This window comes from Hyla sarda, chromosome 7 (genome assembly GCF_029499605.1).
Source record: "Hyla sarda isolate aHylSar1 chromosome 7, aHylSar1.hap1, whole genome shotgun sequence".
Classification (NCBI taxonomy): Eukaryota; Metazoa; Chordata; class Amphibia; order Anura; family Hylidae; genus Hyla; species Hyla sarda.
Window position 1 is genome coordinate 121,850,538 of NC_079195.1, and position 24,529 is coordinate 121,875,066.

At 44.1% G+C, this 24,529-nt stretch overlaps 1 long non-coding RNA gene across 1 annotated transcript in view; it reads left to right on the top strand.

The window, feature by feature from the left end:
- Positions 1–24,292, top strand: part of LOC130282391 (uncharacterized) — a 51,159-nt gene extending 26,867 nt beyond the window's left edge. The window contains exon 3 of the long non-coding RNA XR_008846372.1: positions 24,088–24,292. This is a non-coding gene — a long non-coding RNA (uncharacterized LOC130282391). The remainder of the gene's footprint in view (positions 1–24,087) is intronic.
- The last annotated feature ends 237 nt before the right edge of the window (positions 24,293–24,529 follow it).

Consider the following 24,529-nt stretch of genomic DNA (forward strand, 5'->3'; position numbering starts at 1 on the left):
CCCCCCCTTGTCACATTCCTCCCCTTGTCACATTCCTCCCCTTGTCACATTCCCCCCCCTTGTCACATTCCCCCCCTTGTTACATTCTCCCCCCTCCATGTTACATTCCCCTCCCCCCTGTCACATCCCCCCTTGTCACATTCTTCCCCCCTTGTCACATCCCCCCCTTATGTCACATTCCCCTCCCCCTCGTCACATCCCCTCCCCCTTGTCACATTCTTCCCTCTGTCACATTCCCCCCTCTTTCACATTCCCCCCTTTGTCGCATTCTTCCTCCCCCCCCCCCCCCCGTCACATTCATCCCCCCCCCCCCCCCCCCTGTCTGGATAATTCTGTCTGGAAATTTGTACCAAAAGTGGTACAATTTTTTGCATTGAATTTCACATCTCCCCGGTCACATTCCCCCTCCCTTGTCACATTCCCCCCCCCCTTATCACATTCTCCCCCCCTTGTCACATTCTCCCCCCTCCTTGTCACATTCTTCCCCCCCCTTGTCACATTCCCCCTCCCTTGTCACATTCCCCCCCCCCTTATCACATTCTCCCCCCTCCTTGTCACATTCTTCCCCCCCTTGTCACAGTCCCCCCCCCTTGTCACAGTCCCCCCCCCTTGTCACATTCCTCCCCTTGTCACATTCCTCCCCTTGTCACATCCCCCCCCCTTGTCACATTCCCCCCCTTGTTACATTCTCCCCCCTCCATGTTACATTCCCCTCCCCCCCTGTCACATCCCCCCTTGTCACATTCTTCCCCCCTTGTCACACCCCCCCCTTCATGTCACATTCCCCTCCCCCTTGTCACATCCCCTCCCCCTTGTCACATTCTTCCCTCTGTCACATTCCCCCCTCTTTCACATTCCCCCCTTTGTCACATTCTTCCTCCCCCCCCCCCGTCACATTCATCCCCCCCCCCCCCCCCCTTGTCACCTTGTCTTGTCCTGCAGCAGAATACACTAGGTTTGCCGGGCAGATTTCAAACCTAGTGTATTTGCTGCAGAACAAGTCCTTTCGCCTTCAGCCAATCACTGGCTTGACAAGTGACACCACTGCGGCCTGTGATTGGCTGAAAAGGGAAAGGTCCTAGAAGATGAATAGTGAAGAGAGCAGGGACCGGAGCGCACGGAGGCACCGGGATTAGGTAAGCAAAAGTTTTTTTTTATTTTACTCCATTTTCCTTTTACACTTAGCTCAGTGTTTTTCTACAAGGGTGCCTCCAGCTGTTGTGAAACTACCACTCCCAGCATGCCCGGACAGCCTTTGGCTGTTCGGGCATGCTGAGAGTTGCAGTTTTGCAACAGCTGGAGGCCCCCTGGTAGGCAAACACTGACTTTTAGTATTTTTCTTTACCTGCTGTGGCCGGCCCCCGCAACGGGAGCCGACCAGAGCAGATAACCGCATGTTTTCCCGGGGGCTGCATCGCTATATCGCATTGCTTTTGCGATATATCGTGCAGCCCGGCCGGCAACTCTGTAATTCTACCCCGAGCGTGACTCAGGGTTACCGATCCTGGCAGGGAAAATTAACCCCGAGTCACGCTCGGGATTACCGCTCAGGAGGTAAAAAATGAAAATAAAGTGGGCTACATGAACATGTTAGTGTAAAAAATGTTGATTTTGAATTTTCTCCTCCACTTTGCTTCTATTCCTGTAAAACACCTAAAGGGTTAACAAACTTTCTGAATATCATTTGGAATACTTTGAGGGGTGCAGTTTCTATAATGAGGTCAGTTATGGGGTATTTCTCACAGAAAGGCCCCTCATATCCACTTCAAACTTAACTGGTCCCTGAAAAAAATCAGATTTTGAATTATTATTTTTTTTTTATTTGGAAAATTGCTGCTATACTTTGAAGCCCTTTTATGTGTTCAAAAAGTAAAAACCTTAAGTCAACTTTATGATGCCAACATAAAGTAGACATATTGTATATGTAAATCAATATATAATTTATTTGGTATATCCATTTTCCTTACAAGTAGAGAGTTTCAAAGTTAGAAAAGTGCAAAATGTTCCAAATTTTCATGAAATTGTGAGATTTTTTCCCAGAAAGGATGCAAGTATAGTTACATATTTAGTACGGTTGAAAAAAGACATACGTCCATCAAGTTCAACCAGGGAATTGAAGGGTAGGGGTGTGGCGCGATATTGGGGAAGGGATGGGATTTTATATTTCTTCATAAGCATTAATGTTATTTTGTTCCAGGAATGTAGCGTCCTTTTGGGGGGGGGGGGGGGGGTTTGGGGGTTTAACCTGGAACAGTTTTTCTCCATATTTTTTGTATGGGCCATTTATATGCTTATATTCGTTTATCATATCCCCCCTTAAAAGTCTCTTCTCAAGACTAAACAAATGTATCTCCTTTAATCGCTCCTCATAGCTAAGATGTTCCATGCCCCATATCAGTTTAGTCGCGCGTCTCTGCACCCTTTCCAGCTCCATAGTGGCCCTTTTATGGACTGGTGCCCAAAACTGAACAGCATATAAGTAACGACGGAAATTTACCACTGTGTTAAAGTAGAATATGTCATGAAAAAACAATCTCGGAATCAGAATGAAAAGTAAAAGCATCCCAGAGTTAATTATAAAGTGACAGTGGTCAGATTTGCAAAAAAGTTCTTAAGGTGAAAATGGGCTAAGTCCCTAAGGGGTTAAACAGCAATGGGATGAATACGAGCTGTGCCTCGCCATACAGCAGGCCCTGATTTTTTTAGCATGTTGTGATGCCCGCGGTGTAGCATGTTGCAGAAAATTATTTCCAGTAGAATAATCAAATATACCAATTGCCACAGAATGGGAAAGTGCTAAAGAAGTTTTTACCATTTAAAACTACAGCTCCCAGTATGACTTAAGCAGTGGTGAGGTTATGCTGGGAGTTGTTGTTTCACCCATCATTACTGCAAAACTTACATGTGACTCCAGCTCTAATGGGACATAGTGAGGAGAATACACAATGATATCAGTGATGACAGGTGATGTCTTCTCTATAGTCTTTCCTTATCTAATTTAGATGTACATACCGCCGGGTCCAGCTAAATGTTCTCTCTGCAGAACTTCACGCCGAGATGGCTCCTCACTATGTCAGCGCATTCTGACCCTCTATATGAAAACAATAATTATTATAATACTGCCAAACACGTGTTCTTTGAATATATTACTGCCAGACACTGTATTCTGTGAATATAATAATGGCACACACCCTCTTAATATAATTCTGACACACTGTACACACTCTGAAAATACTACATAACACTGTACCCTCTGAATTTTAAAACCGCAACACACCATACCCTCTGAATATAATACTACTACACACTGAACCCTCTGAATATATCCTTATAATATACACTATACCTCTGGAATGCAAAGCACTCTGTGCCCCTCATATATAATAATGCCCCATCCTGTGCCCCCACATATAATAATTATGATCCGTCCTGTTTCCCCCCACATAATAATAATGCCCTCTGTCCTGTGCCCCTAGCATCTAATGCCCCCTGTGCTGTGCCCCTCACATATAATGTCCCCGTCATGTTCCCCTCACATATAATGCCCCCTGTCCTGCCCCCTCAAGGGGCATCATATGTGAGGGGCACAGGACATAGAGCATTATATGTGATGGGCACAGCACAGGGGGCATTATATGTGAGGGGCACAGAAAAGGACACTTTATAAGTGAGAGGCTCATATCAGGGGGGCATTATAAGTCAGGCGCACATGTCAGGGGGGCATTAGAAGTGAGGGGCACATGACGGGAGCCATTATATGTTGGAGGGGGGCATTATAAGTGAGGGGCACATAATAGGGGGCATTATATGTCAGGGGTACATGTCAGGGGGGCATTATATGTGAGGGGCACATGACAGGGGGGCATTATAAGTGAGGGGAACATGACAGGAGGGCAAGAGCTTAGAGCTGTGCCTCGCCATGCCCCGCACGCACGTCCTGAATTTGGTCTCCTGCCAGGCCGGGAGGGGACCAAACTAACTGTTTGACTTGCGTCAGGGAACAGAACAGAGCCACCTTGAGAAAGAATCGAGAATTTTAACAGCAAGTATAAATAAAAGTTTAGTTTGGTGACAGGTACAGTGAAAAGGATCATGGTACTATTCCTGGTGATCCAGGGCAGTGAAAATGCCCCACCACCTATAAACATTACTATAAAAAGAAATCAGTATTTTAGACTTACTTAGAGGGATATTCCAAACTGCAAAAGGTACCCCTTATCCACGGGATAGGCGAAAACAAGCTGACTGGGGTTCCAAATGCTGCAAATAATTTTCTTCCATTCTCAGGATTGATGGAGAGGTCAGACCCCCACCGATCAGCTTTTTATTACCTATTCTGTAAAAAACAAACAAAAAAAAAAAAAAAAACAATCTACTGTAATCCTGCTCCCTCTTTGCAAATCTGTATCTGGCATTGCAAAAATAGTTTTTGTGAAATTCCAATAACTTATTCTACACATTACTTGTATGTAGGGGATTTAACCAAATATAACTATAATAATAAATCATAAAAAATTTACCTGTTATTTTATAGCTGTGCAGTGTCATGTTTCCATAGCAACTACTGACTAGTTTGTTGAAAATGCTAACAAGAGAGTGAATTAATAAAACAAATCAGTTAAATAAATGCCGGTTGAACACTAGCTGAATACCCGACGTTGCCCGGTTTTTCCTTCCTAATCCTTGTTGGGGAGGAAAATAAACAACGGAGGAAGCTTTAGATTTCATATCCCGTTCTCATATATCATCCTCATATCCCGACCTCCTATCCCGAACTCTTATCCCGTCCTCCTATCCCGTCCTCCTATCCCGACCTCCTATCTCGACCTCCTATCTCGTCCTCCTATCCCGTCCTCCTATCCCGTCCTCCTATCCCGACCTCCTATCTCGACCTCCTATCTCGACCTCCTATCTGGACCTCCTATCTGGACCTCCTATCTGGACCTCCTATCCCGTCCTCCTATCCCGACCTCCTATCCCGACCTCCTATCCCGACCTCCTATCCCGACCTCCTATCCCGACCTCCTATCCCGACCTCCTATCCCGACCTCCTATCCCGTCCTCCTATCCCGTCCTCCTATCCCGTCCTCCTATCTTGACCTCCTATCTCGACCTCCTATCACGACCTCCTATCCCGTCCTCAGATCCTGTCCTCCTATCCCATCCTCCTATCCCGACCTCCTATCCCGACCTCCTATCCCGACCTCCTATCACGTCCTCCTATCCCGTCCTCCCATCTCGACCTCCTATCCCGACCTCCTATCCCATCCTCCTATCCCAACCTCCTATCCCGTCCTACTATCTCAACCCCCTATCCCGTCCTCCTATCTCCACCTCTTATCCCGACCTTCTATCTCGACCTCCTATCAACCTCCTATCCCGACCTCCTATCTGGACCTCCTATCCCGTCCTCCTATCCCGACCTCCTATCTCGACCTCCTATCCCGTCCTCCTATCCCGACCTCCTATCCCAACCTCCTATCCCGTCCTCCTATCCTGTCCTCCCATCCCATCCTCCTATCCCGTCCTCCTATCGCGACCTTCTATCTCGACCTCCTATCCCGACCTCCTATCTCGACCTCCTATCCCGACCTCCTATCCCGACCTCCTATCCCGTCCTCCTATCCCGTCCTCCTATCCCGTCCTCCTATCCCGTCCTCCTATCCCGTCCTCCTATCCCGTCCTCCTATCTAGACCTCCTATCTCAACCTTCTATCTCAACCTCCTATCCCGGCCTCCTATCCCGACCTCCTATCTCGACCTCCTATCCCGACCTCCTATCTCGACCTCCTATCCCTTCCTCCTATCCCGTCCTCCTATCCCGTCCTCCTTTCCCGTCCTCATATCTCGACCTCCTTTTCCGTCCTCCTTTCCTGTCCTCCTATCCAGTCCATCTATCCCGTCCTCCTATCCCGACCTCCTATCCCGACCTCCTATGTCGACCTCCTATCCTGTCCTCCTATCCTGTCCTCCTATGTCGACCTCCTATCTTGTCCACCTATCTCGAACTCCTATCCCGTCCTCCTATCACGACCTCCTATCCCGTCCTCCTATCCTGTCCTCCTATCCCGACCTCCTATCCCGTCCTCCTATCCCGTCCTCCTATCTCGACCTCCCATCCCGACCTCCCATCCCGACCTCCCATCCCGACCTCCTATCCCAACCTCCTATCCCAACCTCCTATCCCAACCTCCTATCCCAACCTCCTATCCCAACCTCCTATCCCGGTCCTCCTATCCCGGTCCTCCTATCCCGGTCCTCCTATCGCGTCCTCCTATCCCGTCCTTCTATCTCGTCCTCCTATCCCGACCTCCTATGTCGACCTCCTATCCTGACCCGTAAAATGTGTACCAGTTATTGAAATATCTCCAGCCGTACAGAAGTTATGTGGGAACATACATTTCCCATTGACTTGTATGGGACTTTAAACATAAACCCCGCCCCTGGCAAACGGGGGTGAGTAAGGGTTAAATCACCTATCCTATGTTTGTTGTTGACATATAAGTAACATGTGAGCCAAGTTTCACGTTAATATCTTTAGCCGTTTGGACGTGATGCTGGAACATACACACATACATACATGCATACATACATACATACACACACACACATTGAGTTTGATATATATATATATATATATATATATATATATATATATATATATATAGATAGATAGATAGATAGATAGATATATGGGAGGTTGTGTTTCTAGTTATCATTTTTTTTAAATTATTTTCATGTAAACTACTTCTTGCCTAATGTAATTCCAGCAGGTCTTTCAACGTATATTGAAGTAACAAATGATGCCAACAATAGTATATTTTTGCTAAAGAGTTAATGAACAGAATGTAAAGTTTTCTGCACATACTAACATGTGAAATCTTGTAAGTCAGCATGTATGAAATAACTTTGGAATAACAAATGCATAGCTGCAAAAATGAGAATTTTAAAAGGGGCTTTGCTAATTCTTTTTGATAATATCCCTTTCTTTTGAAATCTTTATAATGCACTATATTAGGTTGTAAACATAACCTGGAGTTTTTGGGTACTGGCAGATGCATTTGATGCCAAATCAGCCGAAAGTTAATAATCTCTGATTTTTTATTATTATAATGACATGATCCAGGGTCCATTTTGGAAATTCCCTGGTCCAAAGTCTAATACTTGTTGTGATTGCTCTAAAAACTTTCTTCGGCTGAACTTGCCTGATTGATTCTGGTGAGTTCTCCAAGCGAATTTTTGAAAAATTTGATTCAGCCGGTTCGGTCCACATTTATTTGTGGCGAATCGCTATTAAAAACATCTATTTCTGGCTTACAGAGAGACTAAATAGGGGTGTAGAACACTTTGCCTTGCCGTAACACGCATAGGGAGTGTGCTGTGTTAGTGAAATAATACTGTTATTCAGTATGACATGCAGATTAGAGGCGTAACTATTAGAATCACTGTCACAGAGTGGCACAATGACACAGCCTGGAGATGGCATCAGCATGAAGAGACCATATAGTGGCTGAATGATACAGCGGGGAGGTGGCGGCTGCATGAGGAGACCATAAAGTGCCTGAATAACATAGCGTGGAAGTGGCGGCAGCATGAGGAGACCATATAGTGGCTGAATGACTCAGCCTGGAGGTGGCAACAGCCTAACGAGATAAAAGGGCCTCACAATTGAAAAGATTAAAGATATTTTTTAACATTTAAATTGAAGATTTCAAATAGATGAACCTAAAAAGTTTTATTTAATATGCCAGCAGCATGAGGAGACCACATGGCGGCACAGTGACACAGCCTGGCATCAGCATAAGGAGACCTCAATTTGGCAGAATGACACAGCCGGGAGTTGGCGGCAGGAAGAGGAGACCATATAGTGACTGAATGACACAGCCTGGAGTTGGCGGCAGCAAGAGGAGGCCATATAGTGGCTGAATGACACAGCCTGGAGTTGGCGACAGAAAGAGGAGACCATATAGTGGCTGAATGACACAGCCTGGAAGTGGCGGAAGCATGAGAAGACCATATAGTGGCAGAATTACCAAGCCTGGAGGTGGCAGCAACCTGACAAGACAATAGGGCCTCACAATTGAAAAGATTACAGATATATTTTAAAATTTAAATTAAAGATTTTAACCCCTTAAGGACCCAGCCAGTTTTCACTGTAGGACCTGGCCATTTTTTGCACATCTGACCACTGTCACTTTAAACATTAATAACTCTGGGATGCTTTTACCTTTCATATTGATTCTGAGACTGTTTTTTCGAAACATATTCTACTTTATGTTAGTGGAAAAATTTTGTCGATACTTGCATAATTTCTTGGTGAAAAATTGAAAAATTTGATGAAAAAATTGAAAAATGTAGCATTTTTTTTTATTTGAAGCTCTCTGCTTATAAGGAAAATGCATATTCCGAATAAATTATATATTGATTCACATATACAATATGTCTACTTTATTTTTCCATCATAAAGTTTACATGTTTTTACTTTTGGAAGACATCAGAGAGCTTCAAAGTATGGCAGCAATTTTCAAATTTTTCACAAAATTTTCAAAATCGAAATTTTTCAGGGACCAGTTATGTTTTTGAAGTGGATTTGAAGGGCCTTCATATTAGAAATTCCTCACAACTGATCCCATTATAAAAACTGCACCCCTTTAAGTATTAAAAATGAAATTCAAAAGGTTTGTTAACCCTTTAGGGGTTTCACAGGAATAGCAGCAAATTGAAGGAGAAAATTCAAAATCTTCATTTTTTACACTGGCATGTTCTTGTAGACCCAGTTATTGAATTTTTACAAGGGGTAAAAGGAGAGAAATCTTCCTAAAATGTGTAACACAATCTCTTTCTCTTGAGTAAGAAAATACCTCATATGTGTATGTCAATTGTTTGGGGGGGCCGCAGTAGAGGGCTCAGAAGGGAAGGATCGACAGTGGGATTTTGGAGAGGGAGTTTTTCTGAAATGGTTTTTAGGGGGCATGTAACATTTAGGAAGCCCCTATGGTGTCAGAACAGCAAGAAAAACCCCATGGCATACTATTATGGAAACTACACCCCTCAAGGCACGTAACAAGGGGTCCAGTGAGCCTTAACACCCCACAGGTATTTGACAACTTTTCGCTAAAGTTTGATGTGTAAATGATATTTTTTTTACTAAAATGCTAGTTTTCCCTCAAATTTTAATTTTTTACAAGGGATGATATGACAAAATGCCCCCTAAAATTTGTAACCCCCATCTCTTCTGAGTATGGAAATACCCCTTGTTAGGACGTAACTACAATGATGGCGCACTACAATGCTCAGAAGAGAAGGAGCGCCATTGAGCTTTCGGGAAAAAAAATTGTTTGGAATGGAAGTCAGGGGCCATGTGCGTTTACAAAGTGCCCCATGCTGCCAGAACAGGGGACTCCCCCATATGTCACCCTATTTTGGAAACTACACCCCTCACAGATTTTAATAAGGGGTGCAGTGAGTATTTACACCCCACTGGCGTTTGACAGATCTTTGGAACTGTGGGCTGTGCAAAAGATAAATTATATTTTTCATTTTCACGGACCACTGTTCCAAAAATCTGTCAGACACCTGTGGGGCGTAAATGCTCACTGTACCTCTTATGACATTATGTGAGGGGTGTAGTTTCCAAAATGGGGTCACATGTGGGGGGGTCCATTGTTCTGGCACTATGGGGGCTTTGTAAACACTTGTGGCCTTCAATTGAAGAGACAAATTTTCTCTTCAAAAGCCCTATGGCGCTCCTTCTCTTCTGAGCATTGAAGTTCGCCCGCAGAGCACTTTCCATCCACACATGTTCTTACTCAGAAGAAATGGGGTTACAAATTTTGGGGAGCTTTTTTCCTATTTTCCCTTGTGAAAATGAAAAATTTAGGGTAACACCAGCATTTTAGTGAAAAATGTATTTTTTTTTTTTCATTTTTCCATCCAACTTTGAAGAATTTTCTTTAAACACCTGTGGAGTGTTAAGGCTCACTATACCCCTTGTTACGTTCCGTGAGGGGTGTAGTTTCCAAAATGGGGTCACATGTGGGTATTTCTTTTTTTGTGTTTATGTCAGGACTGCTGTAAAATCAGCCACCCCTGTGAAAATCACCAATTTAGGCCTCAAATGTACATAGTGCACTCTCACTCCTGAGCCTTGTTATGCATTCGCAGAGCATTTTACACCCACATATGAGGTATTTCCCTACTCAGGAGAAATTGTGTTACAAATTTTGTAAAAATTTTGTGAAAATAAAAAGTATGGGGCAACACCAGCATGTTAGTATAAACATTTTTATTTTTTTACACTAACAAGCTGGTGTAGCCCCCATCTTTTCCTTTTTATAAGGGGTAAAAGGAGAAAAGCCCCCAAAATTTGTAGTACAATTTCTCCCGAGTACGGAAATACCCCATATGTGGCCCTAAACTGTTTCCTTGAAATACGACAGGGCTCCGAAGTGAGAGAGCTCCATGCGCATTTGAGGACTAACTTAGGGATTGCATAGGGGTGGGCATAGGGGTATTCTACGCCAGTGATTCCCAAACAGGGTGCCTCCAGCTGTTGCTAAATTCCCAGCATGCCTGGACAGTCAGTGGCTGTCCGGAAATGCTGGGAGTTGTTGTTTTGCAACAGCTGGAGGATCCGTTTTGGAAACACTGTCATACAATACGTTTTTAATTTTTATTGGGGTGGGACAGTGTAAGGGGGTGTTTATGTAGTGTTTTACCCTTTATTATGTGTTATTGTAGTGTAGTGTTTTTAGGGTATATTCGCACTGGTGTTTACAGTGGGTTTCCCGCTAGGAGTTTGTACTGCGGCGAAAAATTTGCCACAGCCCAAACTTGAAGCAGGAAACTTACTGTAAACCTGCCTGTGTGAATGTACCCTGTACGTTCACATGGGGGGGAGGGGGGCAAACCTCCAGCTGTTTCAAAACTACAACTCCCAGCATGTACTGACAGACCGTGCATGCTTGGAGTTGTACTTTTGCAACATCTGGAGGCACACTGGTTGGAAAACCTTCAGTTAGGTTCTGTTACCTAACTCAGTATTTTCCAACCAGTGTGCCTCCAGCTGTGGCAAAACTACAACTCCCAGCATGTACTGATCACCGAAGGGCATGCTGGGAGATGTAGTTATGTAACAGCTGGAGGTACGCAACTACAACTCACAGCATGCCCAGACAGCTGTTTGCTGTCTGTGCATGCTGAGATTTGTAGTTTTGCAACATCTGGAGGGCTACAGTTAGAGACCACTGTATAGTGGTCTCAAACTGTACCCTCCAGATGTTGCTAGGCAACTCACCGGCTTCCGTAGGATCCAGCCGCACGACATAGCTGCCCGCCGATCTCCGTTGCCCGCTGCCTCCAGATGGGTAAGTGGATCTTCGGCGCCTGGTCCCTGTCGGTTTCCCCATCCTGACCCACCGAATGTGGGTGGGCAGGACGAGGAAAACGAAAGTTAACCCCCCCGCCCCCAATCTGCTATTTCTGCTACCCGTAATCGCGCAAATCGCAAGTGTGAATTCACTTTGTCGCGATCGCCGACATGGGGGGGTCTGATGCAGGCATCCCGGTCCGATCCCATCGGGCGCAGCGGGGGCCGGAATTCTCTATGACGTACGTGTACGTCATTGGTTCTTAAGTACCAGGGTGTCATGACGTACGTCAAGGGTCCTTAAGAGGTTAAATAGATTAACATAAAAAAGTTTATGTAATGTGCCAGCAGCATGAGGAGACCAAAATGTGGCAGAATGACCAAGCCTGGAGGTGGCAGCAGCCTAACAAGACCATAGGACTTCACAATTGAAAAGATTAAAGATATATTTTAAAATTTAAATTTAAGATTTTAAATAGATTAACATAAAAAAAATGTATGTAATGTGCCAGCAGCATGAGGAGATCACATGGTGGCACAATGACACAGCCTGGAGGTGGCACTAGCATGAGGAGACCAAAATGTGGCAGAATGCCCAAGCCTGGAGGAGGTAGCAGCAACAGGAGACCATATGGTGACAGAATGATACAGCCTGAAGGTGGCGGCAGCCTGATGAGACCATAGGACCTCTCAATTGAAAAGATTAAAGATATTTTTTAAAAATGCATGTGGCCATGTTAACATCCTCCGGGTACTTGATGAAAAACTGGCACACCACAGAGTAGTTGATTTCCCCCCCAACAGTCTGCACTGACTGACTGATTCTGCTGCCGACTCCAGGGACCCCTGTTCTACTACCTCCCGGGCAGGTAGGCTGCCGCGAAGCACGTGGTCTACCCCGGGCACGTTTGGCTCCAGACCTCCCACTGTTGCCACCAGGCTGACTCGCAACCATGCCCTCTTCTCCTGATGATGATGATGAAGCTCCTTCTGCACCCGGCTCCCAAGTGTGATCGGCTTTATCCTCATCGAGTTGTATCTGCACGTCACTGATGTCCTCAACAATGTGGGCTTCAGGAACCTGAACACTCCCAACACCACCTACCACGCCACTCTCCTCATCACTACTTGCCTGCCTAGCAAAGGAAGCGGGGGATGTCTCCTCTACTTCTTGCCTGTGCAGTAGCTGCTGACTGTCCTCTAGTAGATTGTCCTGACTAAAAAGTGGAGCTGAACCCACCGCATAGGATACTTCTCTAGGGAGGGAACAGCATAGGACAGAGGCAAATGGAGGACAGGGACTGTTCCCGGGCCATGCCAACTGAGGGTTGTGTCTGAGTAACCCACCGACTGTTGACTGGGGGTGTCAGATGTCACGTGTAATGAAGTGGATGACTGAGTTAACCAGTCAATTACGGCAGATGGGTTGCTGGTCGAGACACGACCGCTAGCTGATACCGGGAGCTCAGGCCTCTCGCTGTGACTCCTGATGCCACTCACCCCTTGTCTGCTGGGACCTCTGCCTCTACCTGATGAATTTAGGCCTCTACCAATTCTGTGCATGTCCTGGCACTTCTCTGCCTGACATACTCAGTGCGTATATGAGGGGAAGACAACACGCTCCACTACGCTTAAAAGGGTATTTGTCTAGAACAGCAGCAGGTGTGTACTTTTGCCTGGCCTTTCACAGTATCTAGGTCCATAAGTCTTTAACAGGAACAAAATGGTACACCACGTAGACGTATGTTTGTGGTATGCACTTATGAGGGGAGTACAATACGCTCCACTACACTTAAAACAGTAATTGTCTACAACACCAGCAGGTGTGTACTTTTGACTGGCCTTTCACAGTAACTAGGCCCTTAAGACTTTAAAAAGGAACAAAATTGTACAACACCTATGTACGCACAGGTTACACTTAATAGAGGACAATACGCTCCGCCCTGCAACCTGTATTAGGCACTAATAGCAGGTGATTATGGCTTTTAGTTCTCTGCTCACCCTAACTGGCTGGCTACTAATAGCTTTTAAGTTGTTGTACACACCAGGCTGCAGCACACGGTCACTGTGTAGTACACCCAAAATTGCACTCTCTCTATCTCTCTGCCTTCCCTATCGGTGTTTCTAGGCTGGATTTGCTGCTCTCTGTCCCTTTCTCTCTCTCTCTCTGCAATAAAACGCTGATGTGTCTGGCCGCAAGATGGCTGCCGATTATATAGGGCTATGACATCACAGGGGTGGCTGGCTGCTGATAGGCTGCATGCGATTCAGGGTCATCCTGAGTACCCATCTTTCTGCATTTCCAGAGTTCCTTGCCCCATGTCCCGACATGTGGAGCCGCCATCTTAGATGCCCTGGTGCCTTGACCGCACTAAATGGAGTTTAATGAAGTGATTTGGGCGATCAAATAACGGCGATATTTGGATTTGTTGCAAAGCAATTTTTTTTTTTTTTAATTCGTATCAAATTCGGATTATTCAGATTTGACATCTGGACATCTTACTGGACATCTTATTATCAATCAGGTCACCAATAGAAGGGGGAAAAGACTTTGCAATTGCACTTGGTTCTGAGATGACCAAATAGCAAGGGATAACATGCCCAGGCTGACACCTTGCTGTGGAAATTTGGGATCAGAATAGGAATGTCCTTGGAACATTACGTGAGAAATCAGTTGCAGACAGTATATAGTTTGGTTCAATGATAGAAGCAGAATTCTACGACAGATCAGAGGACCTACAATGGGCGTCCAGCCTATAATTGTCTAAAGATATAAATGTGAATACAAAATTGATAACAGACAATAGGGAGGCTTGATGTGCTTGCCATAAATGTTGCCTTTAAGCAGACTGGATATATTCCAGTTTTGTTTGATCAGTGAAGATAAATATTGGAACTGTAACTCCCTCTCATCGGTGTTACTATTCCTCCAAGGCTAACTACCAGTGACTCACATCCTTTACTGAGGCAGTTCTTCTCTGCAGGGGAAGATTACTTAGAAAGGAAGCCAAATGAAGTGCTATTCTATTCTGAATGCTATTCTATTCTGTTAGTGCACCTACTAAAATCGAACAGACATTTACCTACAGAAAGAGTAACATATTGCAATCTTGATGATAAAAAAACAGGAGCGAAGAAATAAAAGACTTTAGATGGTTTACAGAAGCTATAATATATCCTCTAAAATGTAACTTTTTGTAATCACTTTAGTAAAAAAAAAACTTCTATTAATACAATATGCCAGTATTAAGTTTCATATTGCATCTTTATAGGGAAAAACTCCAAGACAAGCTAATACAATGAAAGGGGTGTCACAGATATGGTTAAATGAAGAAATTATTTAAGTTTCATCTGGGACCTCAATAAAGACTTCTTAGACTGATCCAGTGTCTTGTGAGAAACTTTGTAGTTCTGCCCTTGCAATGTCTTCATGCTCTCCATTAAAAGGAGCACCCTAAAAATGGTCTAGTCAGTGCCATGTTGTGGTATGCCTGTACTCGTTTACTACTGATAATTCCAGAACTACTACTGGATAAAGCATGTATGGAGTATTATTATTGAGAATGAATAAATGTGGTAGGGAATTTGTAGGGTCATGATAGGGGCCATTTTCAGGGTCACTGCTACACTAAGGTAGAGCACGAGGGCCTTGCAGAGGTATAACTATCATCGCACCGTTTGTTCTCATGACTGCAAACCTTTCCACAACTAAGTCTTTCATGAGGCCCTGGATCAGTCGGAGAAATCCTTACTGAGATCCTGGAGGAAACTAGCAGTTTTGGGGAGTAATTGCTTAATTGTACGTTACCTATGACTCTTATTAAATGTATTAGCTTGCCTTGGGGTTTTTCATATTTACCCAGTAGGATGCAATGTGAATCTTAATACTGGCATATTGAATAAACAAAACTTGTTGTTTTTCTACCATTGATCATTAAAAGTTAAGTTTTAGAGGATATAGTTTTGCTTGTGATAGCTCTAATATAGGTATTTTTTTTTATTAAGGGAAATTAACAAATGTACTTAGATAAAGAAATAATTGAGGGTGCAAGTTGCATAGTTTTAAACTGGCCTGTGCCCCAGTATTCAATAAGCCTTTGGATGAATTACTACGCCCATCATTTTCAGCTTTTTCCCTAATCTGAAGACTGCCAACAAATTTGCCAATTTAATTTAAGAAAACCCATGTTAAATGATGCTTGAGGTTAGTGGAATCTATTGACCTTCATTGTGAAAGCCAAGATCGGAACTATTACCCCATAAAAAGTGAATCTATATTTTGAACCAATGCCAACCAAAATTCAAGTTCAATAAGTAGTAAATCAGTCATACTCCCTAGGCATGGGATGTGGCATGATGTGCTTAGTGGGTATAGTAATTTTATTAAAGTAGAATTAAAGTAATGTTTGTTCAGAATTCAGTTAGAAGTCACTTTCTAACACCCAAAAACAGCAACAGCCTCAAAATGCTATCTATTGACCGTTGGAAACCATGCTACAGATATCACCCTTCACTACATTTACTTGTCTTATCTGGAGGAAGAAGTATGCAGAGATAAAAGACAAAGAATAATCATTTTAGACATCTCTAACAGAAAGAAGAAATTTCAGTTTCGATAGTGTCCTAAGGCAGCACAAAAAAAAAAAAATTAACTAGTTATCTCCTCCTACCAGGCAGAAGAAACCAAATAATTGATTAATTAACATACAATTATACTAATTAACAAATGCACTCCCCAGGTAAAAGTATACAACCTCAAATCATACAGACCGACACCGTGTTTTTGTTTCTTTTGTCTCTTCAGGGAGGAGGATTATTTTCTGTCCTTACCTTAGGTTGATATGAAATTTGGATTGTGACTAGTCCCCATCTCTGCTCCCATACTGAGGTTTAGAGGGCATTTACATGTCTGGGGATGAAGGGATGTTCCCATAACTCTGGCTGCAGGTGTCTGCAGGCATCTGTGGAGTGGCCAGATGCAGCTCTGTCTCCCCACAGATGCATCTGGTCCCCAGTATAAGGCACAGAGACTGTGGTGTCTGCCTTCTAAATACCCTAATGGCTTCCCACAGAGGTAAGAAGATCACCATTTTTCTTCCAGGCCGCTGGTGGAGTGTGCTAGCTCATATGCTTCAGCGGTCGCGTTACTTCGGGGTCCTGCTGGCCCATACAGATGATATCGATACTCTTCTGTCCTGGTTCCCGGATCAAGGGAAGGCCTCCTGAGGTAGTGCAATATGGCAGATAAATACTTTATCCACATGACTGTGAAGTGAATGGGGTCGGGGATTCCTCTGGCACCAGGCTAGGGTTTTTTTTTTCTTTCTTTTTTTATCTTATTTTTATTTTTTTTATCTTTTTCCATGCGATGGCTTACGATGGCTGCTGAGGTGGAAAAATACACAGCACTCTGACAGGCAGCATTTCTGGTGATACAGAAGGTACTTTTGGTCAGGGGTCACAGTCTGCAAGGTTCCCTATATAGGAGTCAGTAGCATTTTATATTATATAATGTGCTTTTCTTTTTAGATGGATAACCATGAGAGACCAGGGAAAATAAATAAAAAGGAGAAGTACAGGATGTGTGCTGATATGTCCAAAGGTGAGGTCTGCTTGAACTGCAATTCTATGGTGGATAAACCCAGCTACCAGTCAGAGGCTAGACAATTTTTTGGCTGGTTCTAGACCCATCTGTCAGAGGCGTTTAAGGATGTGACAGCCAGCTATACCTCTTTAAAGAGAGCTAAGCATTCATCACCACAAGTGTTGCGTTATGCGCTCCGGCCGCACACGCTGGCCGTGAGCGCATGGTCCCGTTACCTGCTGTTGCCGGTGGGGCTGGGATTCGCATCGCGGGACGCGTCCGCATGCGAATCCCAGCCCGTCACTCATCTGGTGCTTCTCCTGCACCCGCCTCTGCCTCTCTGCTCCGGCACACGTGTCCCCATCCCGTAGAGTGCACTTGCGCAGGAGCTTTAAGATTTAAAGGGCCAGTGTGCCCATTAGTGAAGTAACACCTGTGGCTTATTGTGTAAATTCCTCCACCTCCCACACTTCACCTCCCACACTTCTTTGTTGCCCTAGAGCCTTAGAGAAAGCATTCCTGTGTATTGCCTAGCCGTGTATCATACCCTTGCTCCGTGACCTGACCTTGTGTCTTTGCCGCTGGCCTACTGAATATTTGCTACGTTCCTGACTATGCTAATGTGCTGCCTGCCCTGACCTCGTGCTATCCAGACCACGAGACCACCTGTGCCTCGAATCTCCTCAGCCGCCTGTAGTCGAGCTGTGCCAGGGGTAGCGACCTGGGTGCCACCTGCCGCAGCAAGTCCTTCCCGCTTTGCGGCGTGCTCTGGTGAAAACCAGCAGCACCTTAGACTCCACTCCCTGGTATACGCCAAGTCATCTATAACACAGGTCCAGCAGATACACTATCATCAGTGTTCCAGTCTACTGAAACGTGAGTGTCACAACAAGCTCCATCATCCCCCTCTGATCCAGCATCATCAGACTTTTCTGAAGGTGAAATTGAGTCAATTTCAGATTTCTTGGATACCGGTGCTCCAGAGGACTTAATGTTTAACAAAGAAAAGTCTAGCTCTCTGATCCGATCTTTCAAAGGGACAATGGAAGGTGAATCATCTTCAGGTGACCTGCCAAGAAGCTATTTTGGAGTCCTAAGACCAGAAATAGAGTTCTTCCATCTCACTCTCTTCAGGAAGAGTTAATGAAGGCTGAGTGGTCTAGACCAGAGAAAAAGTTTGAGCCTTGGGAATACTCAAGATTTTGGAGAGGCTCTTGTCCGACTGGCTTCCAAAATCACCTGGGCTACCCAATCTGACACATTTTACCCACGGTGTCTAAAAATAAATAAATCAAGTAAATTATTGGGGCTCAAGGTCTGGGATATGGGTTCAATTAGTTTATTAATTATAGATAACAATACAGGTATGTGATATGTTGCCTGTGGCTAACAGGGCCCTTGTAAGCCAGCAGGAACAATAAATTGTAATAAAATATTATATAAAAACCATAAATAAATTAATAATATATGTACTGAGACCAATAAAATATAAGTATAAAACAAAAAGGTGCATTTGGTAATTAGGGGAAACAAATGTCAATCAATCCAGATTCTTAAAAGTTCTCCCCTTTCAAGTCCAATAGCAAAGTATTTGGATTTTTTTTTTCAATAGTTCCAAATGTGTCAAAGGAGGTAAATGTCTTTGTATAAGTTCCTTGCAACAAAGTATATCTTTGCAATCACCACTTCTACTATGTAACCTGTAGCAATTATGGGATCAGCTCCACTGACTTAAGAAAACAGTTTATGTTAGCAGTCAATGCAAAGTTATTGCAGTGCTAGATACAGCATTAGAGATATAAAGGATAACACTTGCAGATAGTGTGCATATGCTCACCGATCCTTTCGGGATATAGACACTGTGGTCTCCGGCGGAGTCGAGGCGCCGTTGTTGCCGGTAAGTTATAGAAACTGTGATCTCCGGGTTTGCTGATAGCTGGTAGCGCTGGGTTCCAATTAGCTGCTTAACTGATGTATAAGTCGTGCGGGCACACCGTTGGAGACTCGGCCTTCCCCTGATGTAAACGGTGCAATACAACAGTGGGCAAAGAAGCTGGGGACTGCAGCACTTCTACTGCATCCCTTAATGGAGTCCCAGGTGGCGTGCTCGTGTTTCCAAAGCGCGCGCGCTGTTCAAGCAGGTGATTGACAGATGTCTGTCAAAGATGTTCTGAGGGTGAAGTGGTGATTTGCGCTAACAGGTAAATAGTAGGTGGTCTCAGTATGAATGTGAAGGGGTCGCTTTCCTCAGTCCTTTCTTCAGCAGCTTAGATAATTATAGGTGTCAGGGATCAGTATCATCACCTATATATACAAATTGGCATCTGTCAATCACCTGCTTGAACAGCGTGCGGTTTGGAAACACGAGCACGCCACCTGGGACTCCATTAAGGGATGCAGTAGAAGCGCTGCAGTCCCCGGCTTCTTTGCCCACTGTTGTATTGCACCGTTTACATCAGGAGAAGGCCGAGTCTCCAACAGTGTGCCCGCACGGCTTATACATCGGTTAAGCAGCTAATTGGAACCCAGCGCTACCAGCTATCAGCAAACCGGGAGATCGCAGTTTCTATAACTTACCGGCAACAACGGCGCCTCGACTCCGCCGGAGACCACAGCATCCCGAAAGGATCGGTGAGCATATGCACACTATCTGCAAGTGTTATCCTTTATATCTCTAATGCTGTATATAGCACTGCAATAACTTTGCATTGACTGCTAACATAAACTGTTTTCTTAAGTCAGTGGAGCTGACCCCATAATTGCCACAGGTTACATAGTAGAAGTGGTGATTGCAAAGATATACTTTGTTGCAAGGAACTTATACAAAGACATTTACCTCCTTTGACACATTTGGAACAATTGAAAAAAAAATTTCAACTACTTTGCTATTGGACTTGAAAGGGGAGAACTTTTAAGAATCTGGATTGATTGACATTTGTTTCCCCTAATTACCAAATGCACCTTATTGTTTTTATACTTATATTTTATTGGTCTCAGTACATATATTATTAATTATATTTTATCTATGGTTTTTATATAATATTTTATTACAATTTATTGTTCCTGCTGGCTTACAAGGGCCCTGTTAGCCACAGGCAACATATCACATACCTGTATTGTTATCTATAAATAATTAATAAACTAATTGTACCCATATCCCAGACCTTGGGAAAACTCCCCTAAGGTGAATTTGGCAGTAGCCAAGGAGGATTCATCTTTACTCATGCGAAAAAAAGGGTGGTTGTATGTCTTATGAAGCTTTACGCTACAGCGGCTTTAACCTGTAAGGCCTCACTGGCTATGGTCCTGGTGGCTAGGGCCCTTCGACTGTTTTTCTTTATCTATTTGGTTGGTAAGGTTTCTAAAGAAGAGATTCTTAAGAATATTCCAGGTGAAAAGAGAGCTGGGTATTTTCTGAGTGATTTTCTTCTGGATTCACTCAGGTTGGGCTCCAAGACCATGGCCGTATCTACGGCTGCAAGAAGAGCCCTGTGGCTTAGGGAGTGTGTGTGTGGGGACGGGGGGGGGGGGGGGGGGGGGAGGGGTGATTGTTTGTGATATGCCCTCCAAGAATAATTTTTGTATACTCATGGGAGCAAGGCTATGTTATGTTGCTTCTGTGTGGAAGGGGACTACTTCGGATGTCTGGGTATAGTCAGTAGTCTCACACGGTCACTCTCCACACGCCTCCCACAACATTATCTGTCAACTCAGGAAACACACATCTTTTTGACCTGGTAAAGCATTTCATCATGAATGTCCGTTCTTATTGGAAGAGCTTTGGAACCTATTCCAGGAACTTCTCTGTGCCCAAGAAGGAAAGCTTTTGGTGATAGGTTAAAGATATTTTGTCCAGGTAGTCAGGCCTCTATCAAACATCTATTTTGAAAGGTCATGTCCTGGTCTCTATCTCCATGGCTAAGCATGTGGGAAAACTTCAAGCACTATTCTGCAAAAAGCCTTATTTAAGGACTCCTCAACTCTGTCTCATACTCAGGACCAGGCCTTCCTTTAGGCCCAAAGTGTTTTTTTTTATTTATTTTTTCTTTAAGCCTCAACCAGGAGATATTTCTACCCAGTCTCTGTGAGCATATGCTGAATAAAAAACAGCATAGATTGCATTAGCTAGATGTCGGAAGAGTGGTTCTGGCTTACTTGGACAGGTTCAACCAGTTTAGAGCTTTGGATACACAGTTCCTTCAACTTCAGAGTCCAAATAAAATTAAACCAGCCTCCAAATGATCTTTATCTAGTTGAATTAGAGAAGTCCTTGAGACAACCGATTTTGTCAAGAGGCTTGCTTTGGGAATCCAGGCTTACTCAACTAGTTCAGCAGGTGCCTCGCATCAATGGACTACACCTGCCAAGCTGCCACCTGGTCTACTCTAAGTACCTTTGTGAGACACTTCAATCTCAGTGTAATCACCAATTGAAAGGTGCGCTTCGACAGAAGAGTGCAGAAAGTGTCGTCTACAGTTTACCCTCCCTATTTATTATTGCTTTGCTATCCCATTTGTTTTATGTGCTGCCACAGAATGACATGGAAAGTTGAAATTTACTTTCTGAAATTTCTTCTATACGTGAGTCTGTAGGCAGTACACAGGGCCGGACTGGGGATAAAAACCAGCCCTGGAAATAACTGCATACCAGCCCCACTGGTCAAAGGGCGCAGGCGCTACATATATGACAGAAGCCTGGTAAATCAAATACCAGGTTTTTACTAGACAGGTTCTATGTACTACAGCCTGTGAGGGAAGGCTGGCATTTGATTTGTCAGGCTTCCATTCTATAATGTTGTGGACTTGATACTGTGTCCAAGCTGGAAGGGCTACAGTCTGCACACTTTAGCGCATAAAAGTAGTTGTAGCTGCTGGACGCAGCAGAGGCGGCTCTAGACTTGTAAAACCTTAAGCGAACATGAGGCCCCACATACTTTTCTGCAGACTTCACATAGTGATCCGATCGGATGTGAGATGGTAGCACTGTCCCTGCAGCACCAATTACTGACCAACTTCTGTTTACCGAGACCAATATTACCAATAATACTAGCATACTGTTACCAACCAAATCTATTATCCCTGTACTGTGACTTCACTGTATGTATTATCCTTGTACTGTGACATCACTGTGTGTATTATCCCTGTACTGTGACATCACTGTGTAAATTATCCCTGTACTGTGACATCACTGTGTGTATTATCCCTGTACTGTGACATCACTGTGTGTATTATCCCTGTACTGTGACATCACTGTGTATATTATCCTTGTACTGTGACATCACTGTGACTTGTATTATCCCTGTACTGTGACATCACTGTGTGTATTATCCTTGTACTGTGTATAATAAAGGGATTATCTGGCAGGATGGTTTTGTTTTTAGAACTATGCCCATACCTTGTAAATAATAAATAAATAAATAAATAAATGAATAAATTATATATATAAAATAAACCTGTGCTCATCTCCAGCCCTCCCGCCATGCCTCCGTTGTCCTGTTCTTGTTACCAGGTGCAATCCTTTTCCTGATAGCAAGTGTTACACCAGAGCCTGGAGTGATGTTGGGGCCCAGTGTGTCATACTACCGCTATTCCACAGCGATGTCCTACCTCAGTAGTACAGCACACTGGGCCGCAACATCACTCCAGGCTCAGGTGTCACACTTTCTATCAGGAAAAGGATTGCACCTGGTAACCAGAGGCATGGCGGGAGGGCTGGAGATGAGCACAGGTTTATTTTTTATTTATTGTTTACAAGGTACAGGCATAGTTCTGAAAACCATACCCTCCCGCTGGATAACCCCTTTAACCCTGTACTGTGACAATACTGTGCATATTATCCCTGTACTGTGATGTTACTGTGCATTATTCAAAGTGACATCACAGTACAGGGTTAATACACACAGTGACATCACAGCACAGGTTAATACACACATTGACATCACAGCACAGGGTTAATACACACATTGACATCACAGCACAGGGTTAAGACACACAGTGACAGTACAGGGTTAAGACACACAGTGACCGTACAGGGTTAAGACACACAGTGACAGTACAGGGTTAAGACACACAGTGACAGTACAGGGTTAAGACACACAGTGAGAGTACAGGGTTAATACACACAGTGACAGCAGGATGAGGATAATAAATCACGGGTAACATGGGCCAGTGCAGTGCCGCTGGCATTATCACTATGTGTTCTTATCACTTAATGTGCACTGGCCCGCAGCTGCAGTGTGATTGTGCTGGGGGGGGGCGAGGGTATGGACAGTGGACGCACCTGAAGGCAGCAGGCCATCACAGACATGGTGAGGCTGAGGACCGGTGCTCATTCCTTTCTCCTGTGCTCCGGGGCCGGGCAGGGACATATGAGAGTTCTTCAGAGGAGCTCAGGGGTGGCCGCAGCTCTTCTGTTAAGCCACCCAGATCTGCTGCCATACAGAAACGCTGGCCGCGTAATGACGTAGTTACGCCGGCCCTTTGATTCTCGGGAACGTCATTACGCGGCTGCCGTATCTTTATGGCAGCCGCATCACTCATCATCTGGGGGCGGGGCCTCTGCCTGCCAACTATAGGTACTAAAGCTAACTATAATCGTATGCAAGCGGCCGGGTCAGAGCCGGAGACAGAGCGGCTTTAGCCTCTGCCTCCTGCTCCTACACTGGCCGTCTTCTTGATACTGTTGTGCCAGCCCAGAGGGAGAGCGGCCTACCAGGAATTTCCCCGGTATCCCGGCAGGTCAGTCCGGCCCTGGCAGCACAGCACCTCACTCAATAAAAATGTGTTTGCTGCATCACTACACAGTGTCTGTCTTTATGCTCTGGAGTTTTATACCTATACCTGGGAAATTATTTAGTTTCATTTACCATGAGAGCCTATGAACTCATGGAAATAGGAACTTTCAGTAAGTAAATATAAACTTTAACTAGTCTGAAACTCCTATGCCCTTCACTGTTGAAATGTGTAGTAGACTTGTAATTCCCCCCAAAGGAGCTGGTTTAACAGGCAAATACATTCTAAAAAAGGGAACAAATGAGACAAATGACACCATGGCAACTGATTAAAGGCACTGTAAGAATTCAATAAAGCTTATCACAATGAATATAAGTACTAATCAATCTTTTTCTACTCCACAGTAAGAGAAAACAGATAAAATGTGCTGTTGGGAAACTCCAAAGATATACTGCAATCAACTGCAAACATGACAGAAGATGTAAGGGTAACAAGTGCTACACTTCATTTGGGACTTATGTTCAGATATTAAAAATTGTCATTAGAATATTATAATTTTTTTTAGTTGTCATTGTGGTTGTATACATAGGGTCGACTACCATATCAAGAGTTGTCTAAGTTAGTGTATAATTAAATATTCTATGAACTTTGACTGTGAGCCATCCCTAATATTATTTATATCAATGATAACCTTTTATACAATTTTACAGTAATATCTTTTTAGTCTATTAGGAATAAAATATACAAAATTAATTTCAAGTTTCTATATCCACGGATTTGATTCAAAAAAGGTAAAGCCACATGGAGGGTCAGCCAAAACAATTGTTAACCCCTTAAGGACCAAGC